This window comes from Amaranthus tricolor, chromosome 6 (assembly GCF_026212465.1).
Source record: "Amaranthus tricolor cultivar Red isolate AtriRed21 chromosome 6, ASM2621246v1, whole genome shotgun sequence".
Classification (NCBI taxonomy): domain Eukaryota; kingdom Viridiplantae; phylum Streptophyta; class Magnoliopsida; order Caryophyllales; family Amaranthaceae; genus Amaranthus; species Amaranthus tricolor.
The window spans coordinates 11,517,922-11,532,755 of record NC_080052.1 but is presented as its reverse complement, the minus strand read 5'-3'; the positions used below and the strand labels follow the sequence as shown (position 1 = coordinate 11,532,755).

At 47.0% G+C, this 14,834-nt stretch overlaps 22 non-coding genes across 22 annotated transcripts; all 22 read left to right on the top strand.

Annotated features, from left to right (window-relative positions):
• Window positions 1-459: 459 nt before the first annotated feature.
• On the top strand, window positions 460-578 carry LOC130816971 (5S ribosomal RNA). Its single transcript, XR_009043500.1, has one exon. It is a non-coding gene; the product is annotated as a 5S ribosomal RNA (ribosomal RNA).
• A 557-nt stretch (window positions 579-1,135) lies between these two features.
• On the top strand, window positions 1,136-1,254 carry LOC130816969 (5S ribosomal RNA). The gene has a single exon (XR_009043498.1). It is a non-coding gene; the product is annotated as a 5S ribosomal RNA (ribosomal RNA).
• Window positions 1,255-1,810: 556 nt separating this feature from the next.
• LOC130816635 (5S ribosomal RNA) lies at window positions 1,811-1,929 on the top strand. The gene has a single exon (XR_009043173.1). It is a non-coding gene; the product is annotated as a 5S ribosomal RNA (ribosomal RNA).
• Window positions 1,930-2,485: 556 nt separating this feature from the next.
• Window positions 2,486-2,604, top strand: LOC130816394 (5S ribosomal RNA). Its single transcript, XR_009042930.1, has one exon. It is a non-coding gene; the product is annotated as a 5S ribosomal RNA (ribosomal RNA).
• Window positions 2,605-3,158: 554 nt separating this feature from the next.
• Window positions 3,159-3,277, top strand: LOC130816968 (5S ribosomal RNA). Its single transcript, XR_009043497.1, has one exon. It is a non-coding gene; the product is annotated as a 5S ribosomal RNA (ribosomal RNA).
• Window positions 3,278-3,832: 555 nt separating this feature from the next.
• On the top strand, window positions 3,833-3,951 carry LOC130816967 (5S ribosomal RNA). The gene has a single exon (XR_009043496.1). It is a non-coding gene; the product is annotated as a 5S ribosomal RNA (ribosomal RNA).
• Window positions 3,952-4,508: 557 nt separating this feature from the next.
• On the top strand, window positions 4,509-4,627 carry LOC130816966 (5S ribosomal RNA). The gene has a single exon (XR_009043495.1). It is a non-coding gene; the product is annotated as a 5S ribosomal RNA (ribosomal RNA).
• A 555-nt stretch (window positions 4,628-5,182) lies between these two features.
• On the top strand, window positions 5,183-5,301 carry LOC130816965 (5S ribosomal RNA). The gene has a single exon (XR_009043494.1). It is a non-coding gene; the product is annotated as a 5S ribosomal RNA (ribosomal RNA).
• A 554-nt stretch (window positions 5,302-5,855) lies between these two features.
• On the top strand, window positions 5,856-5,974 carry LOC130816647 (5S ribosomal RNA). Its single transcript, XR_009043185.1, has one exon. It is a non-coding gene; the product is annotated as a 5S ribosomal RNA (ribosomal RNA).
• A 555-nt stretch (window positions 5,975-6,529) lies between these two features.
• Window positions 6,530-6,648, top strand: LOC130816963 (5S ribosomal RNA). The gene has a single exon (XR_009043493.1). It is a non-coding gene; the product is annotated as a 5S ribosomal RNA (ribosomal RNA).
• A 554-nt stretch (window positions 6,649-7,202) lies between these two features.
• Window positions 7,203-7,321, top strand: LOC130816646 (5S ribosomal RNA). The gene has a single exon (XR_009043184.1). It is a non-coding gene; the product is annotated as a 5S ribosomal RNA (ribosomal RNA).
• Window positions 7,322-7,875: 554 nt separating this feature from the next.
• LOC130816392 (5S ribosomal RNA) lies at window positions 7,876-7,994 on the top strand. Its single transcript, XR_009042928.1, has one exon. It is a non-coding gene; the product is annotated as a 5S ribosomal RNA (ribosomal RNA).
• A 551-nt stretch (window positions 7,995-8,545) lies between these two features.
• On the top strand, window positions 8,546-8,664 carry LOC130816962 (5S ribosomal RNA). The gene has a single exon (XR_009043492.1). It is a non-coding gene; the product is annotated as a 5S ribosomal RNA (ribosomal RNA).
• Window positions 8,665-9,221: 557 nt separating this feature from the next.
• Window positions 9,222-9,340, top strand: LOC130816391 (5S ribosomal RNA). Its single transcript, XR_009042927.1, has one exon. It is a non-coding gene; the product is annotated as a 5S ribosomal RNA (ribosomal RNA).
• Window positions 9,341-9,891: 551 nt separating this feature from the next.
• On the top strand, window positions 9,892-10,010 carry LOC130816341 (5S ribosomal RNA). The gene has a single exon (XR_009042881.1). It is a non-coding gene; the product is annotated as a 5S ribosomal RNA (ribosomal RNA).
• A 557-nt stretch (window positions 10,011-10,567) lies between these two features.
• Window positions 10,568-10,686, top strand: LOC130816340 (5S ribosomal RNA). The gene has a single exon (XR_009042880.1). It is a non-coding gene; the product is annotated as a 5S ribosomal RNA (ribosomal RNA).
• Window positions 10,687-11,244: 558 nt separating this feature from the next.
• On the top strand, window positions 11,245-11,363 carry LOC130816390 (5S ribosomal RNA). The gene has a single exon (XR_009042926.1). It is a non-coding gene; the product is annotated as a 5S ribosomal RNA (ribosomal RNA).
• Window positions 11,364-11,914: 551 nt separating this feature from the next.
• LOC130816389 (5S ribosomal RNA) lies at window positions 11,915-12,033 on the top strand. Its single transcript, XR_009042925.1, has one exon. It is a non-coding gene; the product is annotated as a 5S ribosomal RNA (ribosomal RNA).
• Window positions 12,034-12,584: 551 nt separating this feature from the next.
• Window positions 12,585-12,703, top strand: LOC130816339 (5S ribosomal RNA). The gene has a single exon (XR_009042879.1). It is a non-coding gene; the product is annotated as a 5S ribosomal RNA (ribosomal RNA).
• Window positions 12,704-13,261: 558 nt separating this feature from the next.
• On the top strand, window positions 13,262-13,380 carry LOC130816388 (5S ribosomal RNA). The gene has a single exon (XR_009042924.1). It is a non-coding gene; the product is annotated as a 5S ribosomal RNA (ribosomal RNA).
• Window positions 13,381-13,931: 551 nt separating this feature from the next.
• LOC130816338 (5S ribosomal RNA) lies at window positions 13,932-14,050 on the top strand. The gene has a single exon (XR_009042878.1). It is a non-coding gene; the product is annotated as a 5S ribosomal RNA (ribosomal RNA).
• Window positions 14,051-14,607: 557 nt separating this feature from the next.
• Window positions 14,608-14,726, top strand: LOC130816337 (5S ribosomal RNA). The gene has a single exon (XR_009042877.1). It is a non-coding gene; the product is annotated as a 5S ribosomal RNA (ribosomal RNA).
• The last annotated feature ends 108 nt before the right edge of the window (window positions 14,727-14,834 follow it).

Genomic DNA, 14,834 nt, shown 5'->3' with positions numbered 1-14,834 from the left:
TGGAAGTAATTTTATTTATAAAAATATAACTCGCAACCGGGTCCCGACCTCGAATTTACGGGCACTCGAAGGTAAGGACCCGTTGACGCGGGTCGATGCGCATACGAACGAATTGTTCGAAAGAGGCGTGCATCGGTGCGTTCGTGTAAGCGGAAATTGCACCGGACCCGTCGGAACTCCCCGCGGAAGCGTGCCTGGCATGGATGGCCTCTTGATTTCCAAGTGTTGCGCGGATTTCATAAACATTTTGTCTTTTTTTTTGTTGCGAGTTCACCTTGCTTTTACAGACGGCGGACTCTTTTGGGAATGGGACAATACCGGGAGGGTGAAAAACAGTATTTGGGAAGAAGAAGGCTCGAAAGAGGGGTCTCGGTTGCGAGTTTACGAGCTTTGGAATGCTCTGGGTTTTTTTTTTTGGTCGGCAATGCGCATGTATACAAATTGTTACGGTGAATGAACGGGTGCGATCATACCAGCACTAATGCACCGGATCCCATCAGAACTCCGCAGTTAAGCGTGCTTGGGCGAGAGTAGTACTAGGATGGGTGACCTCCTGGGAAGTCCTCGTGTTGCACCCCTTTTTCCCTTCTTTTTTTTTTTTTATCGTTTTCATTTGCGAATTCTTTCCGCTCCACTTGAGCAAAAGGCATTTCGGTGATTATAGTAATATACTCTTTGGAAGTAATTTTATTTATAAAAATATAACTCGCAACCGGGTCCCGACCTCGAATTTACGGGCACTCGAAGGTAAGGACCCGTTGACGCGGGTCGATGCGCATACGAACGAATTGTTCGAAAGAGGCGTGCATCGGTGCGTTCGTGTAAGCGGAAATTGCACCGGACCCGTCGGAACTCCCCGCGGAAGCGTGCCTGGCATGGATGGCCTCTTGATTTCCAAGTGTTGCGCGGATTTCATAAACATTTTGTCTTTTTTTTTGTTGCGAGTTCACCTTGCTTTTACAGACGGCGGACTCTTTTGGGAATGGGACAATACCGGGAGGGTGAAAAACAGTATTTGGGAAGAAGAAGGCTCGAAAGAGGGGTCTCGGTTGCGAGTTTACGAGCTTTGGAATGCTCTGGGTTTTTTTTTTTGGTCGGCAATGCGCATGTATACAAATTGTTACGGTGAATGAACGGGTGCGATCATACCAGCACTAATGCACCGGATCCCATCAGAACTCCGCAGTTAAGCGTGCTTGGGCGAGAGTAGTACTAGGATGGGTGACCTCCTGGGAAGTCCTCGTGTTGCACCCCTTTTTCCCTTCTTTTTTTTTTTTATCGTTTTCATTTGCGAATTCTTTCCGCTCCACTTGAGCAAAAGGCATTTCGGTGATTATAGTATTATACTCTTTGGAAGTAATTTTATTTATAAAAATATAACTCGCAACCGGGTCCCGACCTCGAATTTACGGGCACTCGAAGGTAAGGACCCGTTGACGCGGGTCGATGCGCATACGAACGAATTGTTCGAAAGAGGCGTGCATCGGTGCGTTCGTGTAAGCGGAAATTGCACCGGACCCGTCGGAACTCCCCGCGGAAGCGTGCCTGGCATGGATGGCCTCTTGATTTCCAAGTGTTGCGCGGATTTCATAAACATTTTGTCTTTTTTTTTGTTGCGAGTTCACCTTGCTTTTACAGACGGCGGACTCTTTTGGGAATGGGACAATACCGGGAGGGTGAAAAACAGTATTTGGGAAGAAGAAGGCTCGAAAGAGGGGTCTCGGTTGCGAGTTTACGAGCTTTGGAATGCTCTGGGTTTTTTTTTTTGGTCGGCAATGCGCATGTATACAAATTGTTACGGTGAATGAACGGGTGCGATCATACAAGCACTTATGCACCGGATCCCATCAGAACTCCGCAGTTAAGCGTGCTTGGGCGAGAGTAGTACTAGGATGGGTGACCTCCTGGGAAGTCCTCGTGTTGCACCCCTTTTTCCCTTCTTTTTTTTTTTTTTATCGTTTTCATTTGCGAATTCTTTCCGCTCCACTTGAGCAAAAGGCATTTCGGTGATTATAGTATTATACTCTTTGGAAGTAATTTTATTTATAAAAATATAACTCGCAACCGGGTCCCGACCTCGAATTTACGGGCACTCGAAGGTAAGGACCCGTTGACGCGGGTCGATGCGCATACGAACGAATTGTTCGAAAGAGGCGTGCATCGGTGCGTTCGTGTAAGCGGAAATTGCACCGGACCCGTCGGAACTCCCCGCGGAAGCGTGCCTGGCATGGATGGCCTCTTGATTTCCAAGTGTTGCGCGGATTTCATAAACATTTTGTCTTTTTTTTTGTTGCGAGTTCACCTTGCTTTTACAGACGGCGGACTCTTTTGGGAATGGGACAATACCGGGAGGGTGAAAAACAGTATTTGGGAAGAAGAAGGCTCGAAAGAGGGGTCTCGGTTGCGAGTTTACGAGCTTTGGAATGCTCTGGGTTTTTTTTTGGTCGGCAATGCGCATGTATACAAATTGTTACTGTGAATGAACGGGTGCGATCATACCAGCACTAATGCACCGGATCCCATCAGAACTCCGCAGTTAAGCGTGCTTGGGCGAGAGTAGTACTAGGATGGGTGACCTCCTGGGAAGTCCTCGTGTTGCACACCTTTTTCCCTTCTTTTTTTTTTATCGTTTTCATTTGCGAATTCTTTCCGCTCCACTTGAGCAAAAGGAATTTCGGTGATTATAGTAATATACTCTTTGGAAGTAATTTTATTTATAAAAATATAACTCGCAACCGGGTCCCGACCTCGAATTTACGGGCACTCGAAGGTAAGGACCAGTTGACGCGGGTCGATGCGCATACGAACGAATTGTTCGAAAGAGGCGTGCATCGGTGCGTTCGTGTAAGCGGAAATTGCACCGGACCCGTCGGAACTCCCCGCGGAAGCGTGCCTGGCATGGATGGCCTCTTGATTTCCAAGTGTTGCGCGGATTTCATAAACATTTTGTCTTTTTTTTTGTTGCGAGTTCACCTTGCTTTTACAGACGGCGGACTCTTTTGGGAATGGGACAATACCGGGAGGGTGAAAAACAGTATTTGGGAAGAAGAAGGCTCGAAAGAGGGGTCTCGGTTGCGAGTTTACGAGCTTTGGAATGCTCTGGGTTTTTTTTTTTGGTCGGCAATGCGCATGTATACAAATTGTTACGGTGAATGAACGGGTGCGATCATACCAGCACTAATGCACCGGATCCCATCAGAACTCCGCAGTTAAGCGTGCTTGGGCGAGAGTAGTACTAGGATGGGTGACCTCCTGGGAAGTCCTCGTGTTGCACCCCTTTTTCCCTTCTTTTTTTTTTTTTATCGTTTTCATTTGCGAATTCTTTCCGCTCCACTTGAGCAAAAGGCATTTCGGTGATTATAGTATTATACTCTTTGGAAGTAATTTTATTTATAAAAATATAACTCGCAACCGGGTCCCGACCTCGAATTTACGGGCACTCGAAGGTAAGGACCCGTTGACGCGGGTCGATGCGCATACGAACGAATTGTTCGAAAGAGGCGTGCATCGGTGCGTTCGTGTAAGCGGAAATTGCACCGGACCCGTCGGAACTCCCCGCGGAAGCGTGCCTGGCATGGATGGCCTCTTGATTTCCAAGTGTTGCGCGGATTTCATAAACATTTTGTCTTTTTTTTTGTTGCGAGTTCACCTTGCTTTTACAGACGGCGGACTCTTTTGGGAATGGGACAATACCGGGAGGGTGAAAAACAGTATTTGGGAAGAAGAAGGCTCGAAAGAGGGGTCTCGGTTGCGAGTTTACGAGCTTTGGAATGCTCTGGGTTTTTTTTTGGTCGGCAATGCGCATGTATACAAATTGTTACTGTGAATGAACGGGTGCGATCATACCAGCACTAATGCACCGGATCCCATCAGAACTCCGCAGTTAAGCGTGCTTGGGCGAGAGTAGTACTAGGATGGGTGACCTCCTGGGAAGTCCTCGTGTTGCACCCCTTTTTCCCTTCTTTTTTTTTTTTTATCGTTTTCATTTGCGAATTCTTTCCGCTCCACTTGAGCAAAAGGAATTTCGGTGATTATAGTAATATACTCTTTGGAAGTAATTTTATTTATAAAAATATAACTCGCAACCGGGTCCCGACCTCGAATTTACGGGCACTCGAAGGTAAGGACCAGTTGACGCGGGTCGATGCGCATACGAACGAATTGTTCGAAAGAGGCGTGCATCGGTGCGTTCGTGTAAGCGGAAATTGCACCGGACCCGTCGGAACTCCCCGCGGAAGCGTGCCTGGCATGGATGGCCTCTTGATTTCCAAGTGTTGCGCGGATTTCATAAACATTTTGTCTTTTTTTTTGTTGCGAGTTCACCTTGCTTTTACAGACGGCGGACTCTTTTGGGAATGGGACAATACCGGGAGGGTGAAAAACAGTATTTGGGAAGAAGAAGGCTCGAAAGAGGGGTCTCGGTTGCGAGTTTACGAGCTTTGGAATGCTCTGGGTTTTTTTTTTTGGTCGGCAATGCGCATGTATACAAATTGTTACGGTGAATGAACGGGTGCGATCATACCAGCACTAATGCACCGGATCCCATCAGAACTCCGCAGTTAAGCGTGCTTGGGCGAGAGTAGTACTAGGATGGGTGACCTCCTGGGAAGTCCTCGTGTTGCACCCCTTTTTCCCTTCTTTTTTTTTTTTTATCGTTTTCATTTGCGAATTCTTTCCGCTCCACTTGAGCAAAAGGCATTTCGGTGATTATAGTATTATACTCTTTGGAAGTAATTTTATTTATAAAAATATAACTCGCAACCGGGTCCCGACCTCGAATTTACGGGCACTCGAAGGTAAGGACCCGTTGACGCGGGTCGATGCGCATACGAACGAATTGTTCGAAAGAGGCGTGCATCGGTGCGTTCGTGTAAGCGGAAATTGCACCGGACCCGTCGGAACTCCCCGCGGAAGCGTGCCTGGCATGGATGGCCTCTTGATTTCCAAGTGTTGCGCGGATTTCATAAACATTTTGTCTTTTTTTTTGTTGCGAGTTCACCTTGCTTTTACAGACGGCGGACTCTTTTGGGAATGGGACAATACCGGGAGGGTGAAAAACAGTATTTGGGAAGAAGAAGGCTCGAAAGAGGGGTCTCGGTTGCGAGTTTACGAGCTTTGGAATGCTCTGGGTTTTTTTTTGGTCGGCAATGCGCATGTATACAAATTGTTACTGTGAATGAACGGGTGCGATCATACCAGCACTAATGCACCGGATCCCATCAGAACTCCGCAGTTAAGCGTGCTTGGGCGAGAGTAGTACTAGGATGGGTGACCTCCTGGGAAGTCCTCGTGTTGCACCCCTTTTTCCCTTCTTTTTTTTTTTTTATCGTTTTCATTTGCGAATTCTTTCCGCTCCACTTGAGCAAAAGGCATTTCGGTGATTATAGTAATATACTCTTTGGAAGTAATTTTATTTATAAAAATATAACTCGCAACCGGGTCCCGACCTCGAATTTACGGGCACTCGAAGGTAAGGACCCGTTGACGCGGGTCGATGCGCATACGAACGAATTGTTCGAAAGAGGCGTGCATCGGTGCGTTCGTGTAAGCGGAAATTGCACCGGACCCGTCGGAACTCCCCGCGGAAGCGTGCCTGGCATGGATGGCCTCTTGATTTCCAAGTGTTGCGCGGATTTCATAAACATTTTGTCTTTTTTTTGTTGCGAGTTCACCTTGCTTTTACAGACGGCGGACTCTTTTGGGAATGGGACAATACCGGGAGGGTGAAAAACAGTATTTGGGAAGAAGAAGGCTCGAAAGAGGGGTCTCGGTTGCGAGTTTACGAGCTTTGGAATGCTCTGGGTTTTTTTTTGTTCGGCAATGCGCATGTATACAAATTGTTACGGTGGATGAACGGGTGCGATCATACCAGCACTAATGCATCGGATCGCATCAGAACTCCGCAGTTAAGCGTGCTTGGGCGAGAGTAGTACTAGGATGGGTGACCTCCTGGGAAGTCCTCGTGTTGCACCCTTTTTTCCCTTCTTTTTCTTTTTTTATCGTTTTCATTTGCGAATTCTTTCCGCTCCACTTGAGCAAAAGGCATTTCGGTGATTATAGTATTATACTCTTTGGAATTAATTTTATTTATAAAAATATAACTCGCAACCGGGTCCCGACCTCGAATTTACGGGCACTCGAAGGTAAGGACCCGTTGACGCGGGTCGATGCGCATACGAACGAATTGTTCGAAAGAGGCGTGCATCGGTGCGTTCGTGTAAGCGGAAATTGCACCGGACCCGTCGGAACTCCCCGCGGAAGCGTGCCTGGCATGGATGGCCTCTTGATTTCCAAGTGTTGCGCGGATTTCATAAACATTTTGTCTTTTTTTTTGTTGCGAGTTCACCTTGCTTTTACAGACGGCGGACTCTTTTGGGAATGGGACAATACCGGGAGGGTGAAAAACAGTATTTGGGAAGAAGAAGGCTCGAAAGAGGGGTCTCGGTTGCGAGTTTACGAGCTTTGGAATGCTCTGGGTTTTTTTTTGGTCGGCAATGCGCATGTATACAAATTGTTACTGTGAATGAACGGGTGCGATCATACCAGCACTAATGCACCGGATCCCATCAGAACTCCGCAGTTAAGCGTGCTTGGGCGAGAGTAGTACTAGGATGGGTGACCTCCTGGGAAGTCCTCGTGTTGCACCCCTTTTTCCCTTCTTTTTTTTTTTTTATCGTTTTCATTTGCGAATTCTTTCCGCTCCACTTGAGCAAAAGGCATTTCGGTGATTATAGTAATATACTCTTTGGAAGTAATTTTATTTATAAAAATATAACTCGCAACCGGGTCCCGACCTCGAATTTACGGGCACTCGAAGGTAAGGACCCGTTGACGCGGGTCGATGCGCATACGAACGAATTGTTCGAAAGAGGCGTGCATCGGTGCGTTCGTGTAAGCGGAAATTGCACCGGACCCGTCGGAACTCCCCGCGGAAGCGTGCCTGGCATGGATGGCCTCTTGATTTCCAAGTGTTGCGCGGATTTCATAAACATTTTGTCTTTTTTTTGTTGCGAGTTCACCTTGCTTTTACAGACGGCGGACTCTTTTGGGAATGGGACAATACCGGGAGGGTGAAAAACAGTATTTGGGAAGAAGAAGGCTCGAAAGAGGGGTCTCGGTTGCGAGTTTACGAGCTTTGGAATGCTCTGGGTTTTTTTTTGTTCGGCAATGCGCATGTATACAAATTGTTACGGTGGATGAACGGGTGCGATCATACCAGCACTAATGCATCGGATCGCATCAGAACTCCGCAGTTAAGCGTGCTTGGGCGAGAGTAGTACTAGGATGGGTGACCTCCTGGGAAGTCCTCGTGTTGCACCCTTTTTTCCCTTCTTTTTCTTTTTTTATCGTTTTCATTTGCGAATTCTTTCCGCTCCACTTGAGCAAAAGGCATTTCGGTGATTATAGTATTATACTCTTTGGAATTAATTTTATTTATAAAAATATAACTCGCAACCGGGTCCCGACCTCGAATTTACGGGCACTCGAAGGTAAGGACCCGTTGACGCGGGTCGATGCGCATACGAACGAATTGTTCGAAAGAGGCGTGCATCGGTGCGTTCGTGTAAGCGGAAATTGCACCGGACCCGTCGGAACTCCCCGCGGAAGCGTGCCTGGCATGGATGGCCTCTTGATTTCCAAGTGTTGCGCGGATTTCATAAACATTTTGTCTTTTTTTTGTTGCGAGTTCACCTTGCTTTTACAGACGGCGGACTCTTTTGGGAATGGGACAATACCGGGAGGGTGAAAAACAGTATTTGGGAAGAAGAAGGCTCGAAAGATGGGTCTCGGTTGCGAGTTTACGAGCTTTGGAATGCTCTGGGTTTTTTTTTGGTCGGCAATGCGCATGTATACAAATTGTTACTGTGAATGAACGGGTGCGATCATACCAGCACTAATGCACCGGATCCCATCAGAACTCCGCAGTTAAGCGTGCTTGGGCGAGAGTAGTACTAGGATGGGTGACCTCCTGGGAAGTCCTCGTGTTGCACACCTTTTTCCCTTCTTTTTTTTTTATCGTTTTCATTTGCGAATTCTTTCCGCTCCACTTGAGCAAAAGGAATTTCGGTGATTATAGTAATATACTCTTTGGAAGTAATTTTATTTATAAAAATATAACTCGCAACCGGGTCCCGACCTCGAATTTACGGGCACTCGAAGGTAAGGACCAGTTGACGCGGGTCGATGCGCATACGAACGAATTGTTCGAAAGAGGCGTGCATCGGTGCGTTCGTGTAAGCGGAAATTGCACCGGACCCGTCGGAACTCCCCGCGGAAGCGTGCCTGGCATGGATGGCCTCTTGATTTCCAAGTGTTGCGCGGATTTCATAAACATTTTGTCTTTTTTTTGTTGCGAGTTCACCTTGCTTTTACAGACGGCGGACTCTTTTGGGAATGGGACAATACCGGGAGGGTGAAAAACAGTATTTTGGAAGAAGAAGGCTCGAAAGAGGGGTCTCGGTTGCGAGTTTACGAGCTTTGGAATGCTCTGGGTTTTTTTTTGTTCGGCAATGCGCATGTATACAAATTGTTACGGTGAATGAACGGGTGCGATCATACCAGCACTAATGCACCGGATCCCATCAGAACTCCGCAGTTAAGCGTGCTTGGGCGAGAGTAGTACTAGGATGGGTGACCTCCTGGGAAGTCCTCGTGTTGCACCCCTTTTTCCCTTCTTTTTTTTTTTTTTTATCGTTTTCATTTGCGAATTCTTTCCGCTCCACTTGAGCAAAAGGAATTTCTGTGATTATAGTAATATACTCTTTGGAAGTAATTTTATTTATAAAAATATAACTCGCAACCGGGTCCCGACCTCGAATTTACGGGCACTCGAATGTAAGGACCCGTTGACGCGGGTCGATGCGCATACGAACGAATTGTTCGAAAGAGGCGTGCATCGGTGCGTTCGTGTAAGCGGAAATTGCACCGGACCCGTCGGAACTCCCCGCGGAAGCGTGCCTGGCATGGATGGCCTCTTGATTTCCAAGTGTTGCGCGGATTTCATAAACATTTTGTCTTTTTTTTGTTGCGAGTTCACCTTGCTTTTACAGACGGCGGACTCTTTTGGGAATGGGACAATACCGGGAGGGTGAAAAACAGTATTTTGGAAGAAGAAGGCTCGAAAGAGGGGTCTCGGTTGCGAGTTTACGAGCTTTGGAATGCTCTGGGTTTTTTTTTTGGTCGGCAATGCGCATGTATACAAATTGTTACGGTGAATGAACGGGTGCGATCATACCAGCACTAATGCACCGGATCCCATCAGAACTCCGCAGTTAAGCGTGCTTGGGCGAGAGTAGTACTAGGATGGGTGACCTCCTGGGAAGTCCTCGTGTTGCACACCTTTTTCCCTTCTTTTTTTTTTATCGTTTTCATTTGCGAATTCTTTCCGCTCCACTTGAGCAAAAGGAATTTCGGTGATTATAGTAATATACTCTTTGGAAGTAATTTTATTTATAAAAATATAACTCGCAACCGGGTCCCGACCTCGAATTTACGGGCACTCGAAGGTAAGGACCAGTTGACGCGGGTCGATGCGCATACGAACGAATTGTTCGAAAGAGGCGTGCATCGGTGCGTTCGTGTAAGCGGAAATTGCACCGGACCCGTCGGAACTCCCCGCGGAAGCGTGCCTGGCATGGATGGCCTCTTGATTTCCAAGTGTTGCGCGGATTTCATAAACATTTTGTCTTTTTTTTGTTGCGAGTTCACCTTGCTTTTACAGACGGCGGACTCTTTTGGGAATGGGACAATACCGGGAGGGTGAAAAACAGTATTTTGGAAGAAGAAGGCTCGAAAGAGGGGTCTCGGTTGCGAGTTTACGAGCTTTGGAATGCTCTGGGTTTTTTTTTGTTCGGCAATGCGCATGTATACAAATTGTTACGGTGAATGAACGGGTGCGATCATACCAGCACTAATGCACCGGATCCCATCAGAACTCCGCAGTTAAACGTGCTTGGGCGAGAGTAGTACTAGGATGGGTGACCTCCTGGGAAGTCCTCGTGTTGCACCCCTTTTTCCCTTCTTTTTTTTTTTTTTTTATCGTTTTCATTTGCGAATTCTTTCCGCTCCACTTGAGCAAAAGGAATTTCTGTGATTATAGTAATATACTCTTTGGAAGTAATTTTATTTATAAAAATATAACTCGCAACCGGGTCCCGACCTCGAATTTACGGGCACTCGAATGTAAGGACCCGTTGACGCGGGTCGATGCGCATACGAACGAATTGTTCGAAAGAGGCGTGCATCGGTGCGTTCGTGTAAGCGGAAATTGCACCGGACCCGTCGGAACTCCCCGCGGAAGCGTGCCTGGCATGGATGGCCTCTTGATTTCCAAGTGTTGCGCGGATTTCATAAACATTTTGTCTTTTTTTTGTTGCGAGTTCACCTTGCTTTTACAGACGGCGGACTCTTTTGGGAATGGGACAATACCGGGAGGGTGAAAAACAGTATTTTGGAAGAAGAAGGCTCGAAAGAGGGGTCTCGGTTGCGAGTTTACGAGCTTTGGAATGCTCTGGGTTTTTTTTTGTTCGGCAATGCGCATGTATACAAATTGTTACGGTGAATGAACGGGTGCGATCATACCAGCACTAATGCACCGGATCCCATCAGAACTCCGCAGTTAAACGTGCTTGGGCGAGAGTAGTACTAGGATGGGTGACCTCCTGGGAAGTCCTCGTGTTGCACCCCTTTTTCCCTTCTTTTTTTTTTTTTTTTATCGTTTTCATTTGCGAATTCTTTCCGCTCCACTTGAGCAAAAGGAATTTCTGTGATTATAGTAATATACTCTTTGGAAGTAATTTTATTTATAAAAATATAACTCGCAACCGGGTCCCGACCTCGAATTTACGGGCACTCGAATGTAAGGACCCGTTGACGCGGGTCGATGCGCATACGAACGAATTGTTCGAAAGAGGCGTGCATCGGTGCGTTCGTGTAAGCGGAAATTGCACCGGACCCGTCGGAACTCCCCGCGGAAGCGTGCCTGGCATGGATGGCCTCTTGATTTCCAAGTGTTGCGCGGATTTCATAAACATTTTGTCTTTTTTTTGTTGCGAGTTCACCTTGCTTTTACAGACGGCGGACTCTTTTGGGAATGGGACAATACCGGGAGGGTGAAAAACAGTATTTTGGAAGAAGAAGGCTCGAAAGAGGGGTCTCGGTTGCGAGTTTACGAGCTTTGGAATGCTCTGGGTTTTTTTTTTGGTCGGCAATGCGCATGTATACAAATTGTTACGGTGAATGAACGGGTGCGATCATACCAGCACTAATGCACCGGATCCCATCAGAACTCCGCAGTTAAGCGTGCTTGGGCGAGAGTAGTACTAGGATGGGTGACCTCCTGGGAAGTCCTCGTGTTGCACACCTTTTTCCCTTCTTTTTTTTTTATCGTTTTCATTTGCGAATTCTTTCCGCTCCACTTGAGCAAAAGGAATTTCGGTGATTATAGTAATATACTCTTTGGAAGTAATTTTATTTATAAAAATATAACTCGCAACCGGGTCCCGACCTCGAATTTACGGGCACTCGAAGGTAAGGACCAGTTGACGCGGGTCGATGCGCATACGAACGAATTGTTCGAAAGAGGCGTGCATCGGTGCGTTCGTGTAAGCGGAAATTGCACCGGACCCGTCGGAACTCCCCGCGGAAGCGTGCCTGGCATGGATGGCCTCTTGATTTCCAAGTGTTGCGCGGATTTCATAAACATTTTGTCTTTTTTTTGTTTCGAGTTCACCTTGCTTTTACAGACGGCGGACTCTTTTGGGAATGGGACAATACCGGGAGGGTGAAAAACAGTATTTTGGAAGAAGAAGGCTCGAAAGAGGGGTCTCGGTTGCGAGTTTACGAGCTTTGGAATGCTCTGGGTTTTTTTTTGTTCGGCAATGCGCATGTATACAAATTGTTACGGTGAATGAACGGGTGCGATCATACCAGCACTAATGCACCGGATCCCATCAGAACTCCGCAGTTAAGCGTGCTTGGGCGAGAGTAGTACTAGGATGGGTGACCTCCTGGGAAGTCCTCGTGTTGCACACCTTTTTCCCTTCTTTTTTTTTTATCGTTTTCATTTGCGAATTCTTTCCGCTCCACTTGAGCAAAAGGAATTTTGGTGATTATAGTAATATACTCTTTGGAAGTAATTTTATTTATAAAAATATAACTCGCAACCGGGTCCCGACCTCGAATTTACGGGCACTCGAAGGTAAGGACCAGTTGACGCGGGTCGATGCGCATACGAACGAATTGTTCGAAAGAGGCGTGCATCGGTGCGTTCGTGTAAGCGGAAATTGCACCGGACCCGTCGGAACTCCCCGCGGAAGCGTGCCTGGCATGGATGGCCTCTTGATTTCCAAGTGTTGCGCGGATTTCATAAACATTTTGTCTTTTTTTTGTTGCGAGTTCACCTTGCTTTTACAGACGGCGGACTCTTTTGGGAATGGGACAATACCGGGAGGGTGAAAAACAGTATTTTGGAAGAAGAAGGCTCGAAAGAGGGGTCTCGGTTGCGAGTTTACGAGCTTTGGAATGCTCTGGGTTTTTTTTTGTTCGGCAATGCGCATGTATACAAATTGTTACGGTGAATGAACGGGTGCGATCATACCAGCACTAATGCACCGGATCCCATCAGAACTCCGCAGTTAAACGTGCTTGGGCGAGAGTAGTACTAGGATGGGTGACCTCCTGGGAAGTCCTCGTGTTGCACCCCTTTTTCCCTTCTTTTTTTTTTTTTTTTATCGTTTTCATTTGCGAATTCTTTCCGCTCCACTTGAGCAAAAGGAATTTCTGTGATTATAGTAATATACTCTTTGGAAGTAATTTTATTTATAAAAATATAACTCGCAACCGGGTCCCGACCTCGAATTTACGGGCACTCGAATGTAAGGACCCGTTGACGCGGGTCGATGCGCATACGAACGAATTGTTCGAAAGAGGCGTGCATCGGTGCGTTCGTGTAAGCGGAAATTGCACCGGACCCGTCGGAACTCCCCGCGGAAGCGTGCCTGGCATGGATGGCCTCTTGATTTCCAAGTGTTGCGCGGATTTCATAAACATTTTGTCTTTTTTTTGTTGCGAGTTCACCTTGCTTTTACAGACGGCGGACTCTTTTGGGAATGGGACAATACCGGGAGGGTGAAAAACAGTATTTTGGAAGAAGAAGGCTCGAAAGAGGGGTCTCGGTTGCGAGTTTACGAGCTTTGGAATGCTCTGGGTTTTTTTTTTGGTCGGCAATGCGCATGTATACAAATTGTTACGGTGAATGAACGGGTGCGATCATACCAGCACTAATGCACCGGATCCCATCAGAACTCCGCAGTTAAGCGTGCTTGGGCGAGAGTAGTACTAGGATGGGTGACCTCCTGGGAAGTCCTCGTGTTGCACACCTTTTTCCCTTCTTTTTTTTTTATCGTTTTCATTTGCGAATTCTTTCCGCTCCACTTGAGCAAAAGGAATTTCGGTGATTATAGTAATATACTCTTTGGAAGTAATTTTATTTATAAAAATATAACTCGCAACCGGGTCCCGACCTCGAATTTACGGGCACTCGAAGGTAAGGACCAGTTGACGCGGGTCGATGCGCATACGAACGAATTGTTCGAAAGAGGCGTGCATCGGTGCGTTCGTGTAAGCGGAAATTGCACCGGACCCGTCGGAACTCCCCGCGGAAGCGTGCCTGGCATGGATGGCCTCTTGATTTCCAAGTGTTGCGCGGATTTCATAAACATTTTGTCTTTTTTTTGTTGCGAGTTCACCTTGCTTTTACAGACGGCGGACTCTTTTGGGAATGGGACAATACCGGGAGGGTGAAAAACAGTATTTTGGAAGAAGAAGGCTCGAAAGAGGGGTCTCGGTTGCGAGTTTACGAGCTTTGGAATGCTCTGGGTTTTTTTTTGTTCGGCAATGCGCATGTATACAAATTGTTACGGTGAATGAACGGGTGCGATCATACCAGCACTAATGCACCGGATCCCATCAGAACTCCGCAGTTAAACGTGCTTGGGCGAGAGTAGTACTAGGATGGGTGACCTCCTGGGAAGTCCTCGTGTTGCACCCCTTTTTCCCTTCTTTTTTTTTTTTTTTTATCGTTTTCATTTGCGAATTCTTTCCGCTCCACTTGAGCAAAAGGAATTTCTGTGATTATAGTAATATACTCTTTGGAAGTAATTTTATTTATAAAAATATAACTCGCAACCGGGTCCCGACCTCGAATTTACGGGCACTCGAATGTAAGGACCCGTTGACGCGGGTCGATGCGCATACGAACGAATTGTTCGAAAGAGGCGTGCATCGGTGCGTTCGTGTAAGCGGAAATTGCACCGGACCCGTCGGAACTCCCCGCGGAAGCGTGCCTGGCATGGATGGCCTCTTGATTTCCAAGTGTTGCGCGGATTTCATAAACATTTTGTCTTTTTTTTGTTGCGAGTTCACCTTGCTTTTACAGACGGCGGACTCTTTTGGGAATGGGACAATACCGGGAGGGTGAAAAACAGTATTTTGGAAGAAGAAGGCTCGAAAGAGGGGTCTCGGTTGCGAGTTTACGAGCTTTGGAATGCTCTGGGTTTTTTTTTGTTCGGCAATGCGCATGTATACAAATTGTTACGGTGAATGAACGGGTGCGATCATACCAGCACTAATGCACCGGATCCCATCAGAACTCCGCAGTTAAACGTGCTTGGGCGAGAGTAGTACTAGGATGGGTGACCTCCTGGGAAGTCCTCGTGTTGCACCCCTTTTTCCCTTCTTTTTTTTTTTTTTTTATTGTTTTCATTTGCGAATTCTTTCCGCTCCACTTGAGCAAAAGGAATTTCTGTGATTATAGTAATATACTCTTTGGAAGT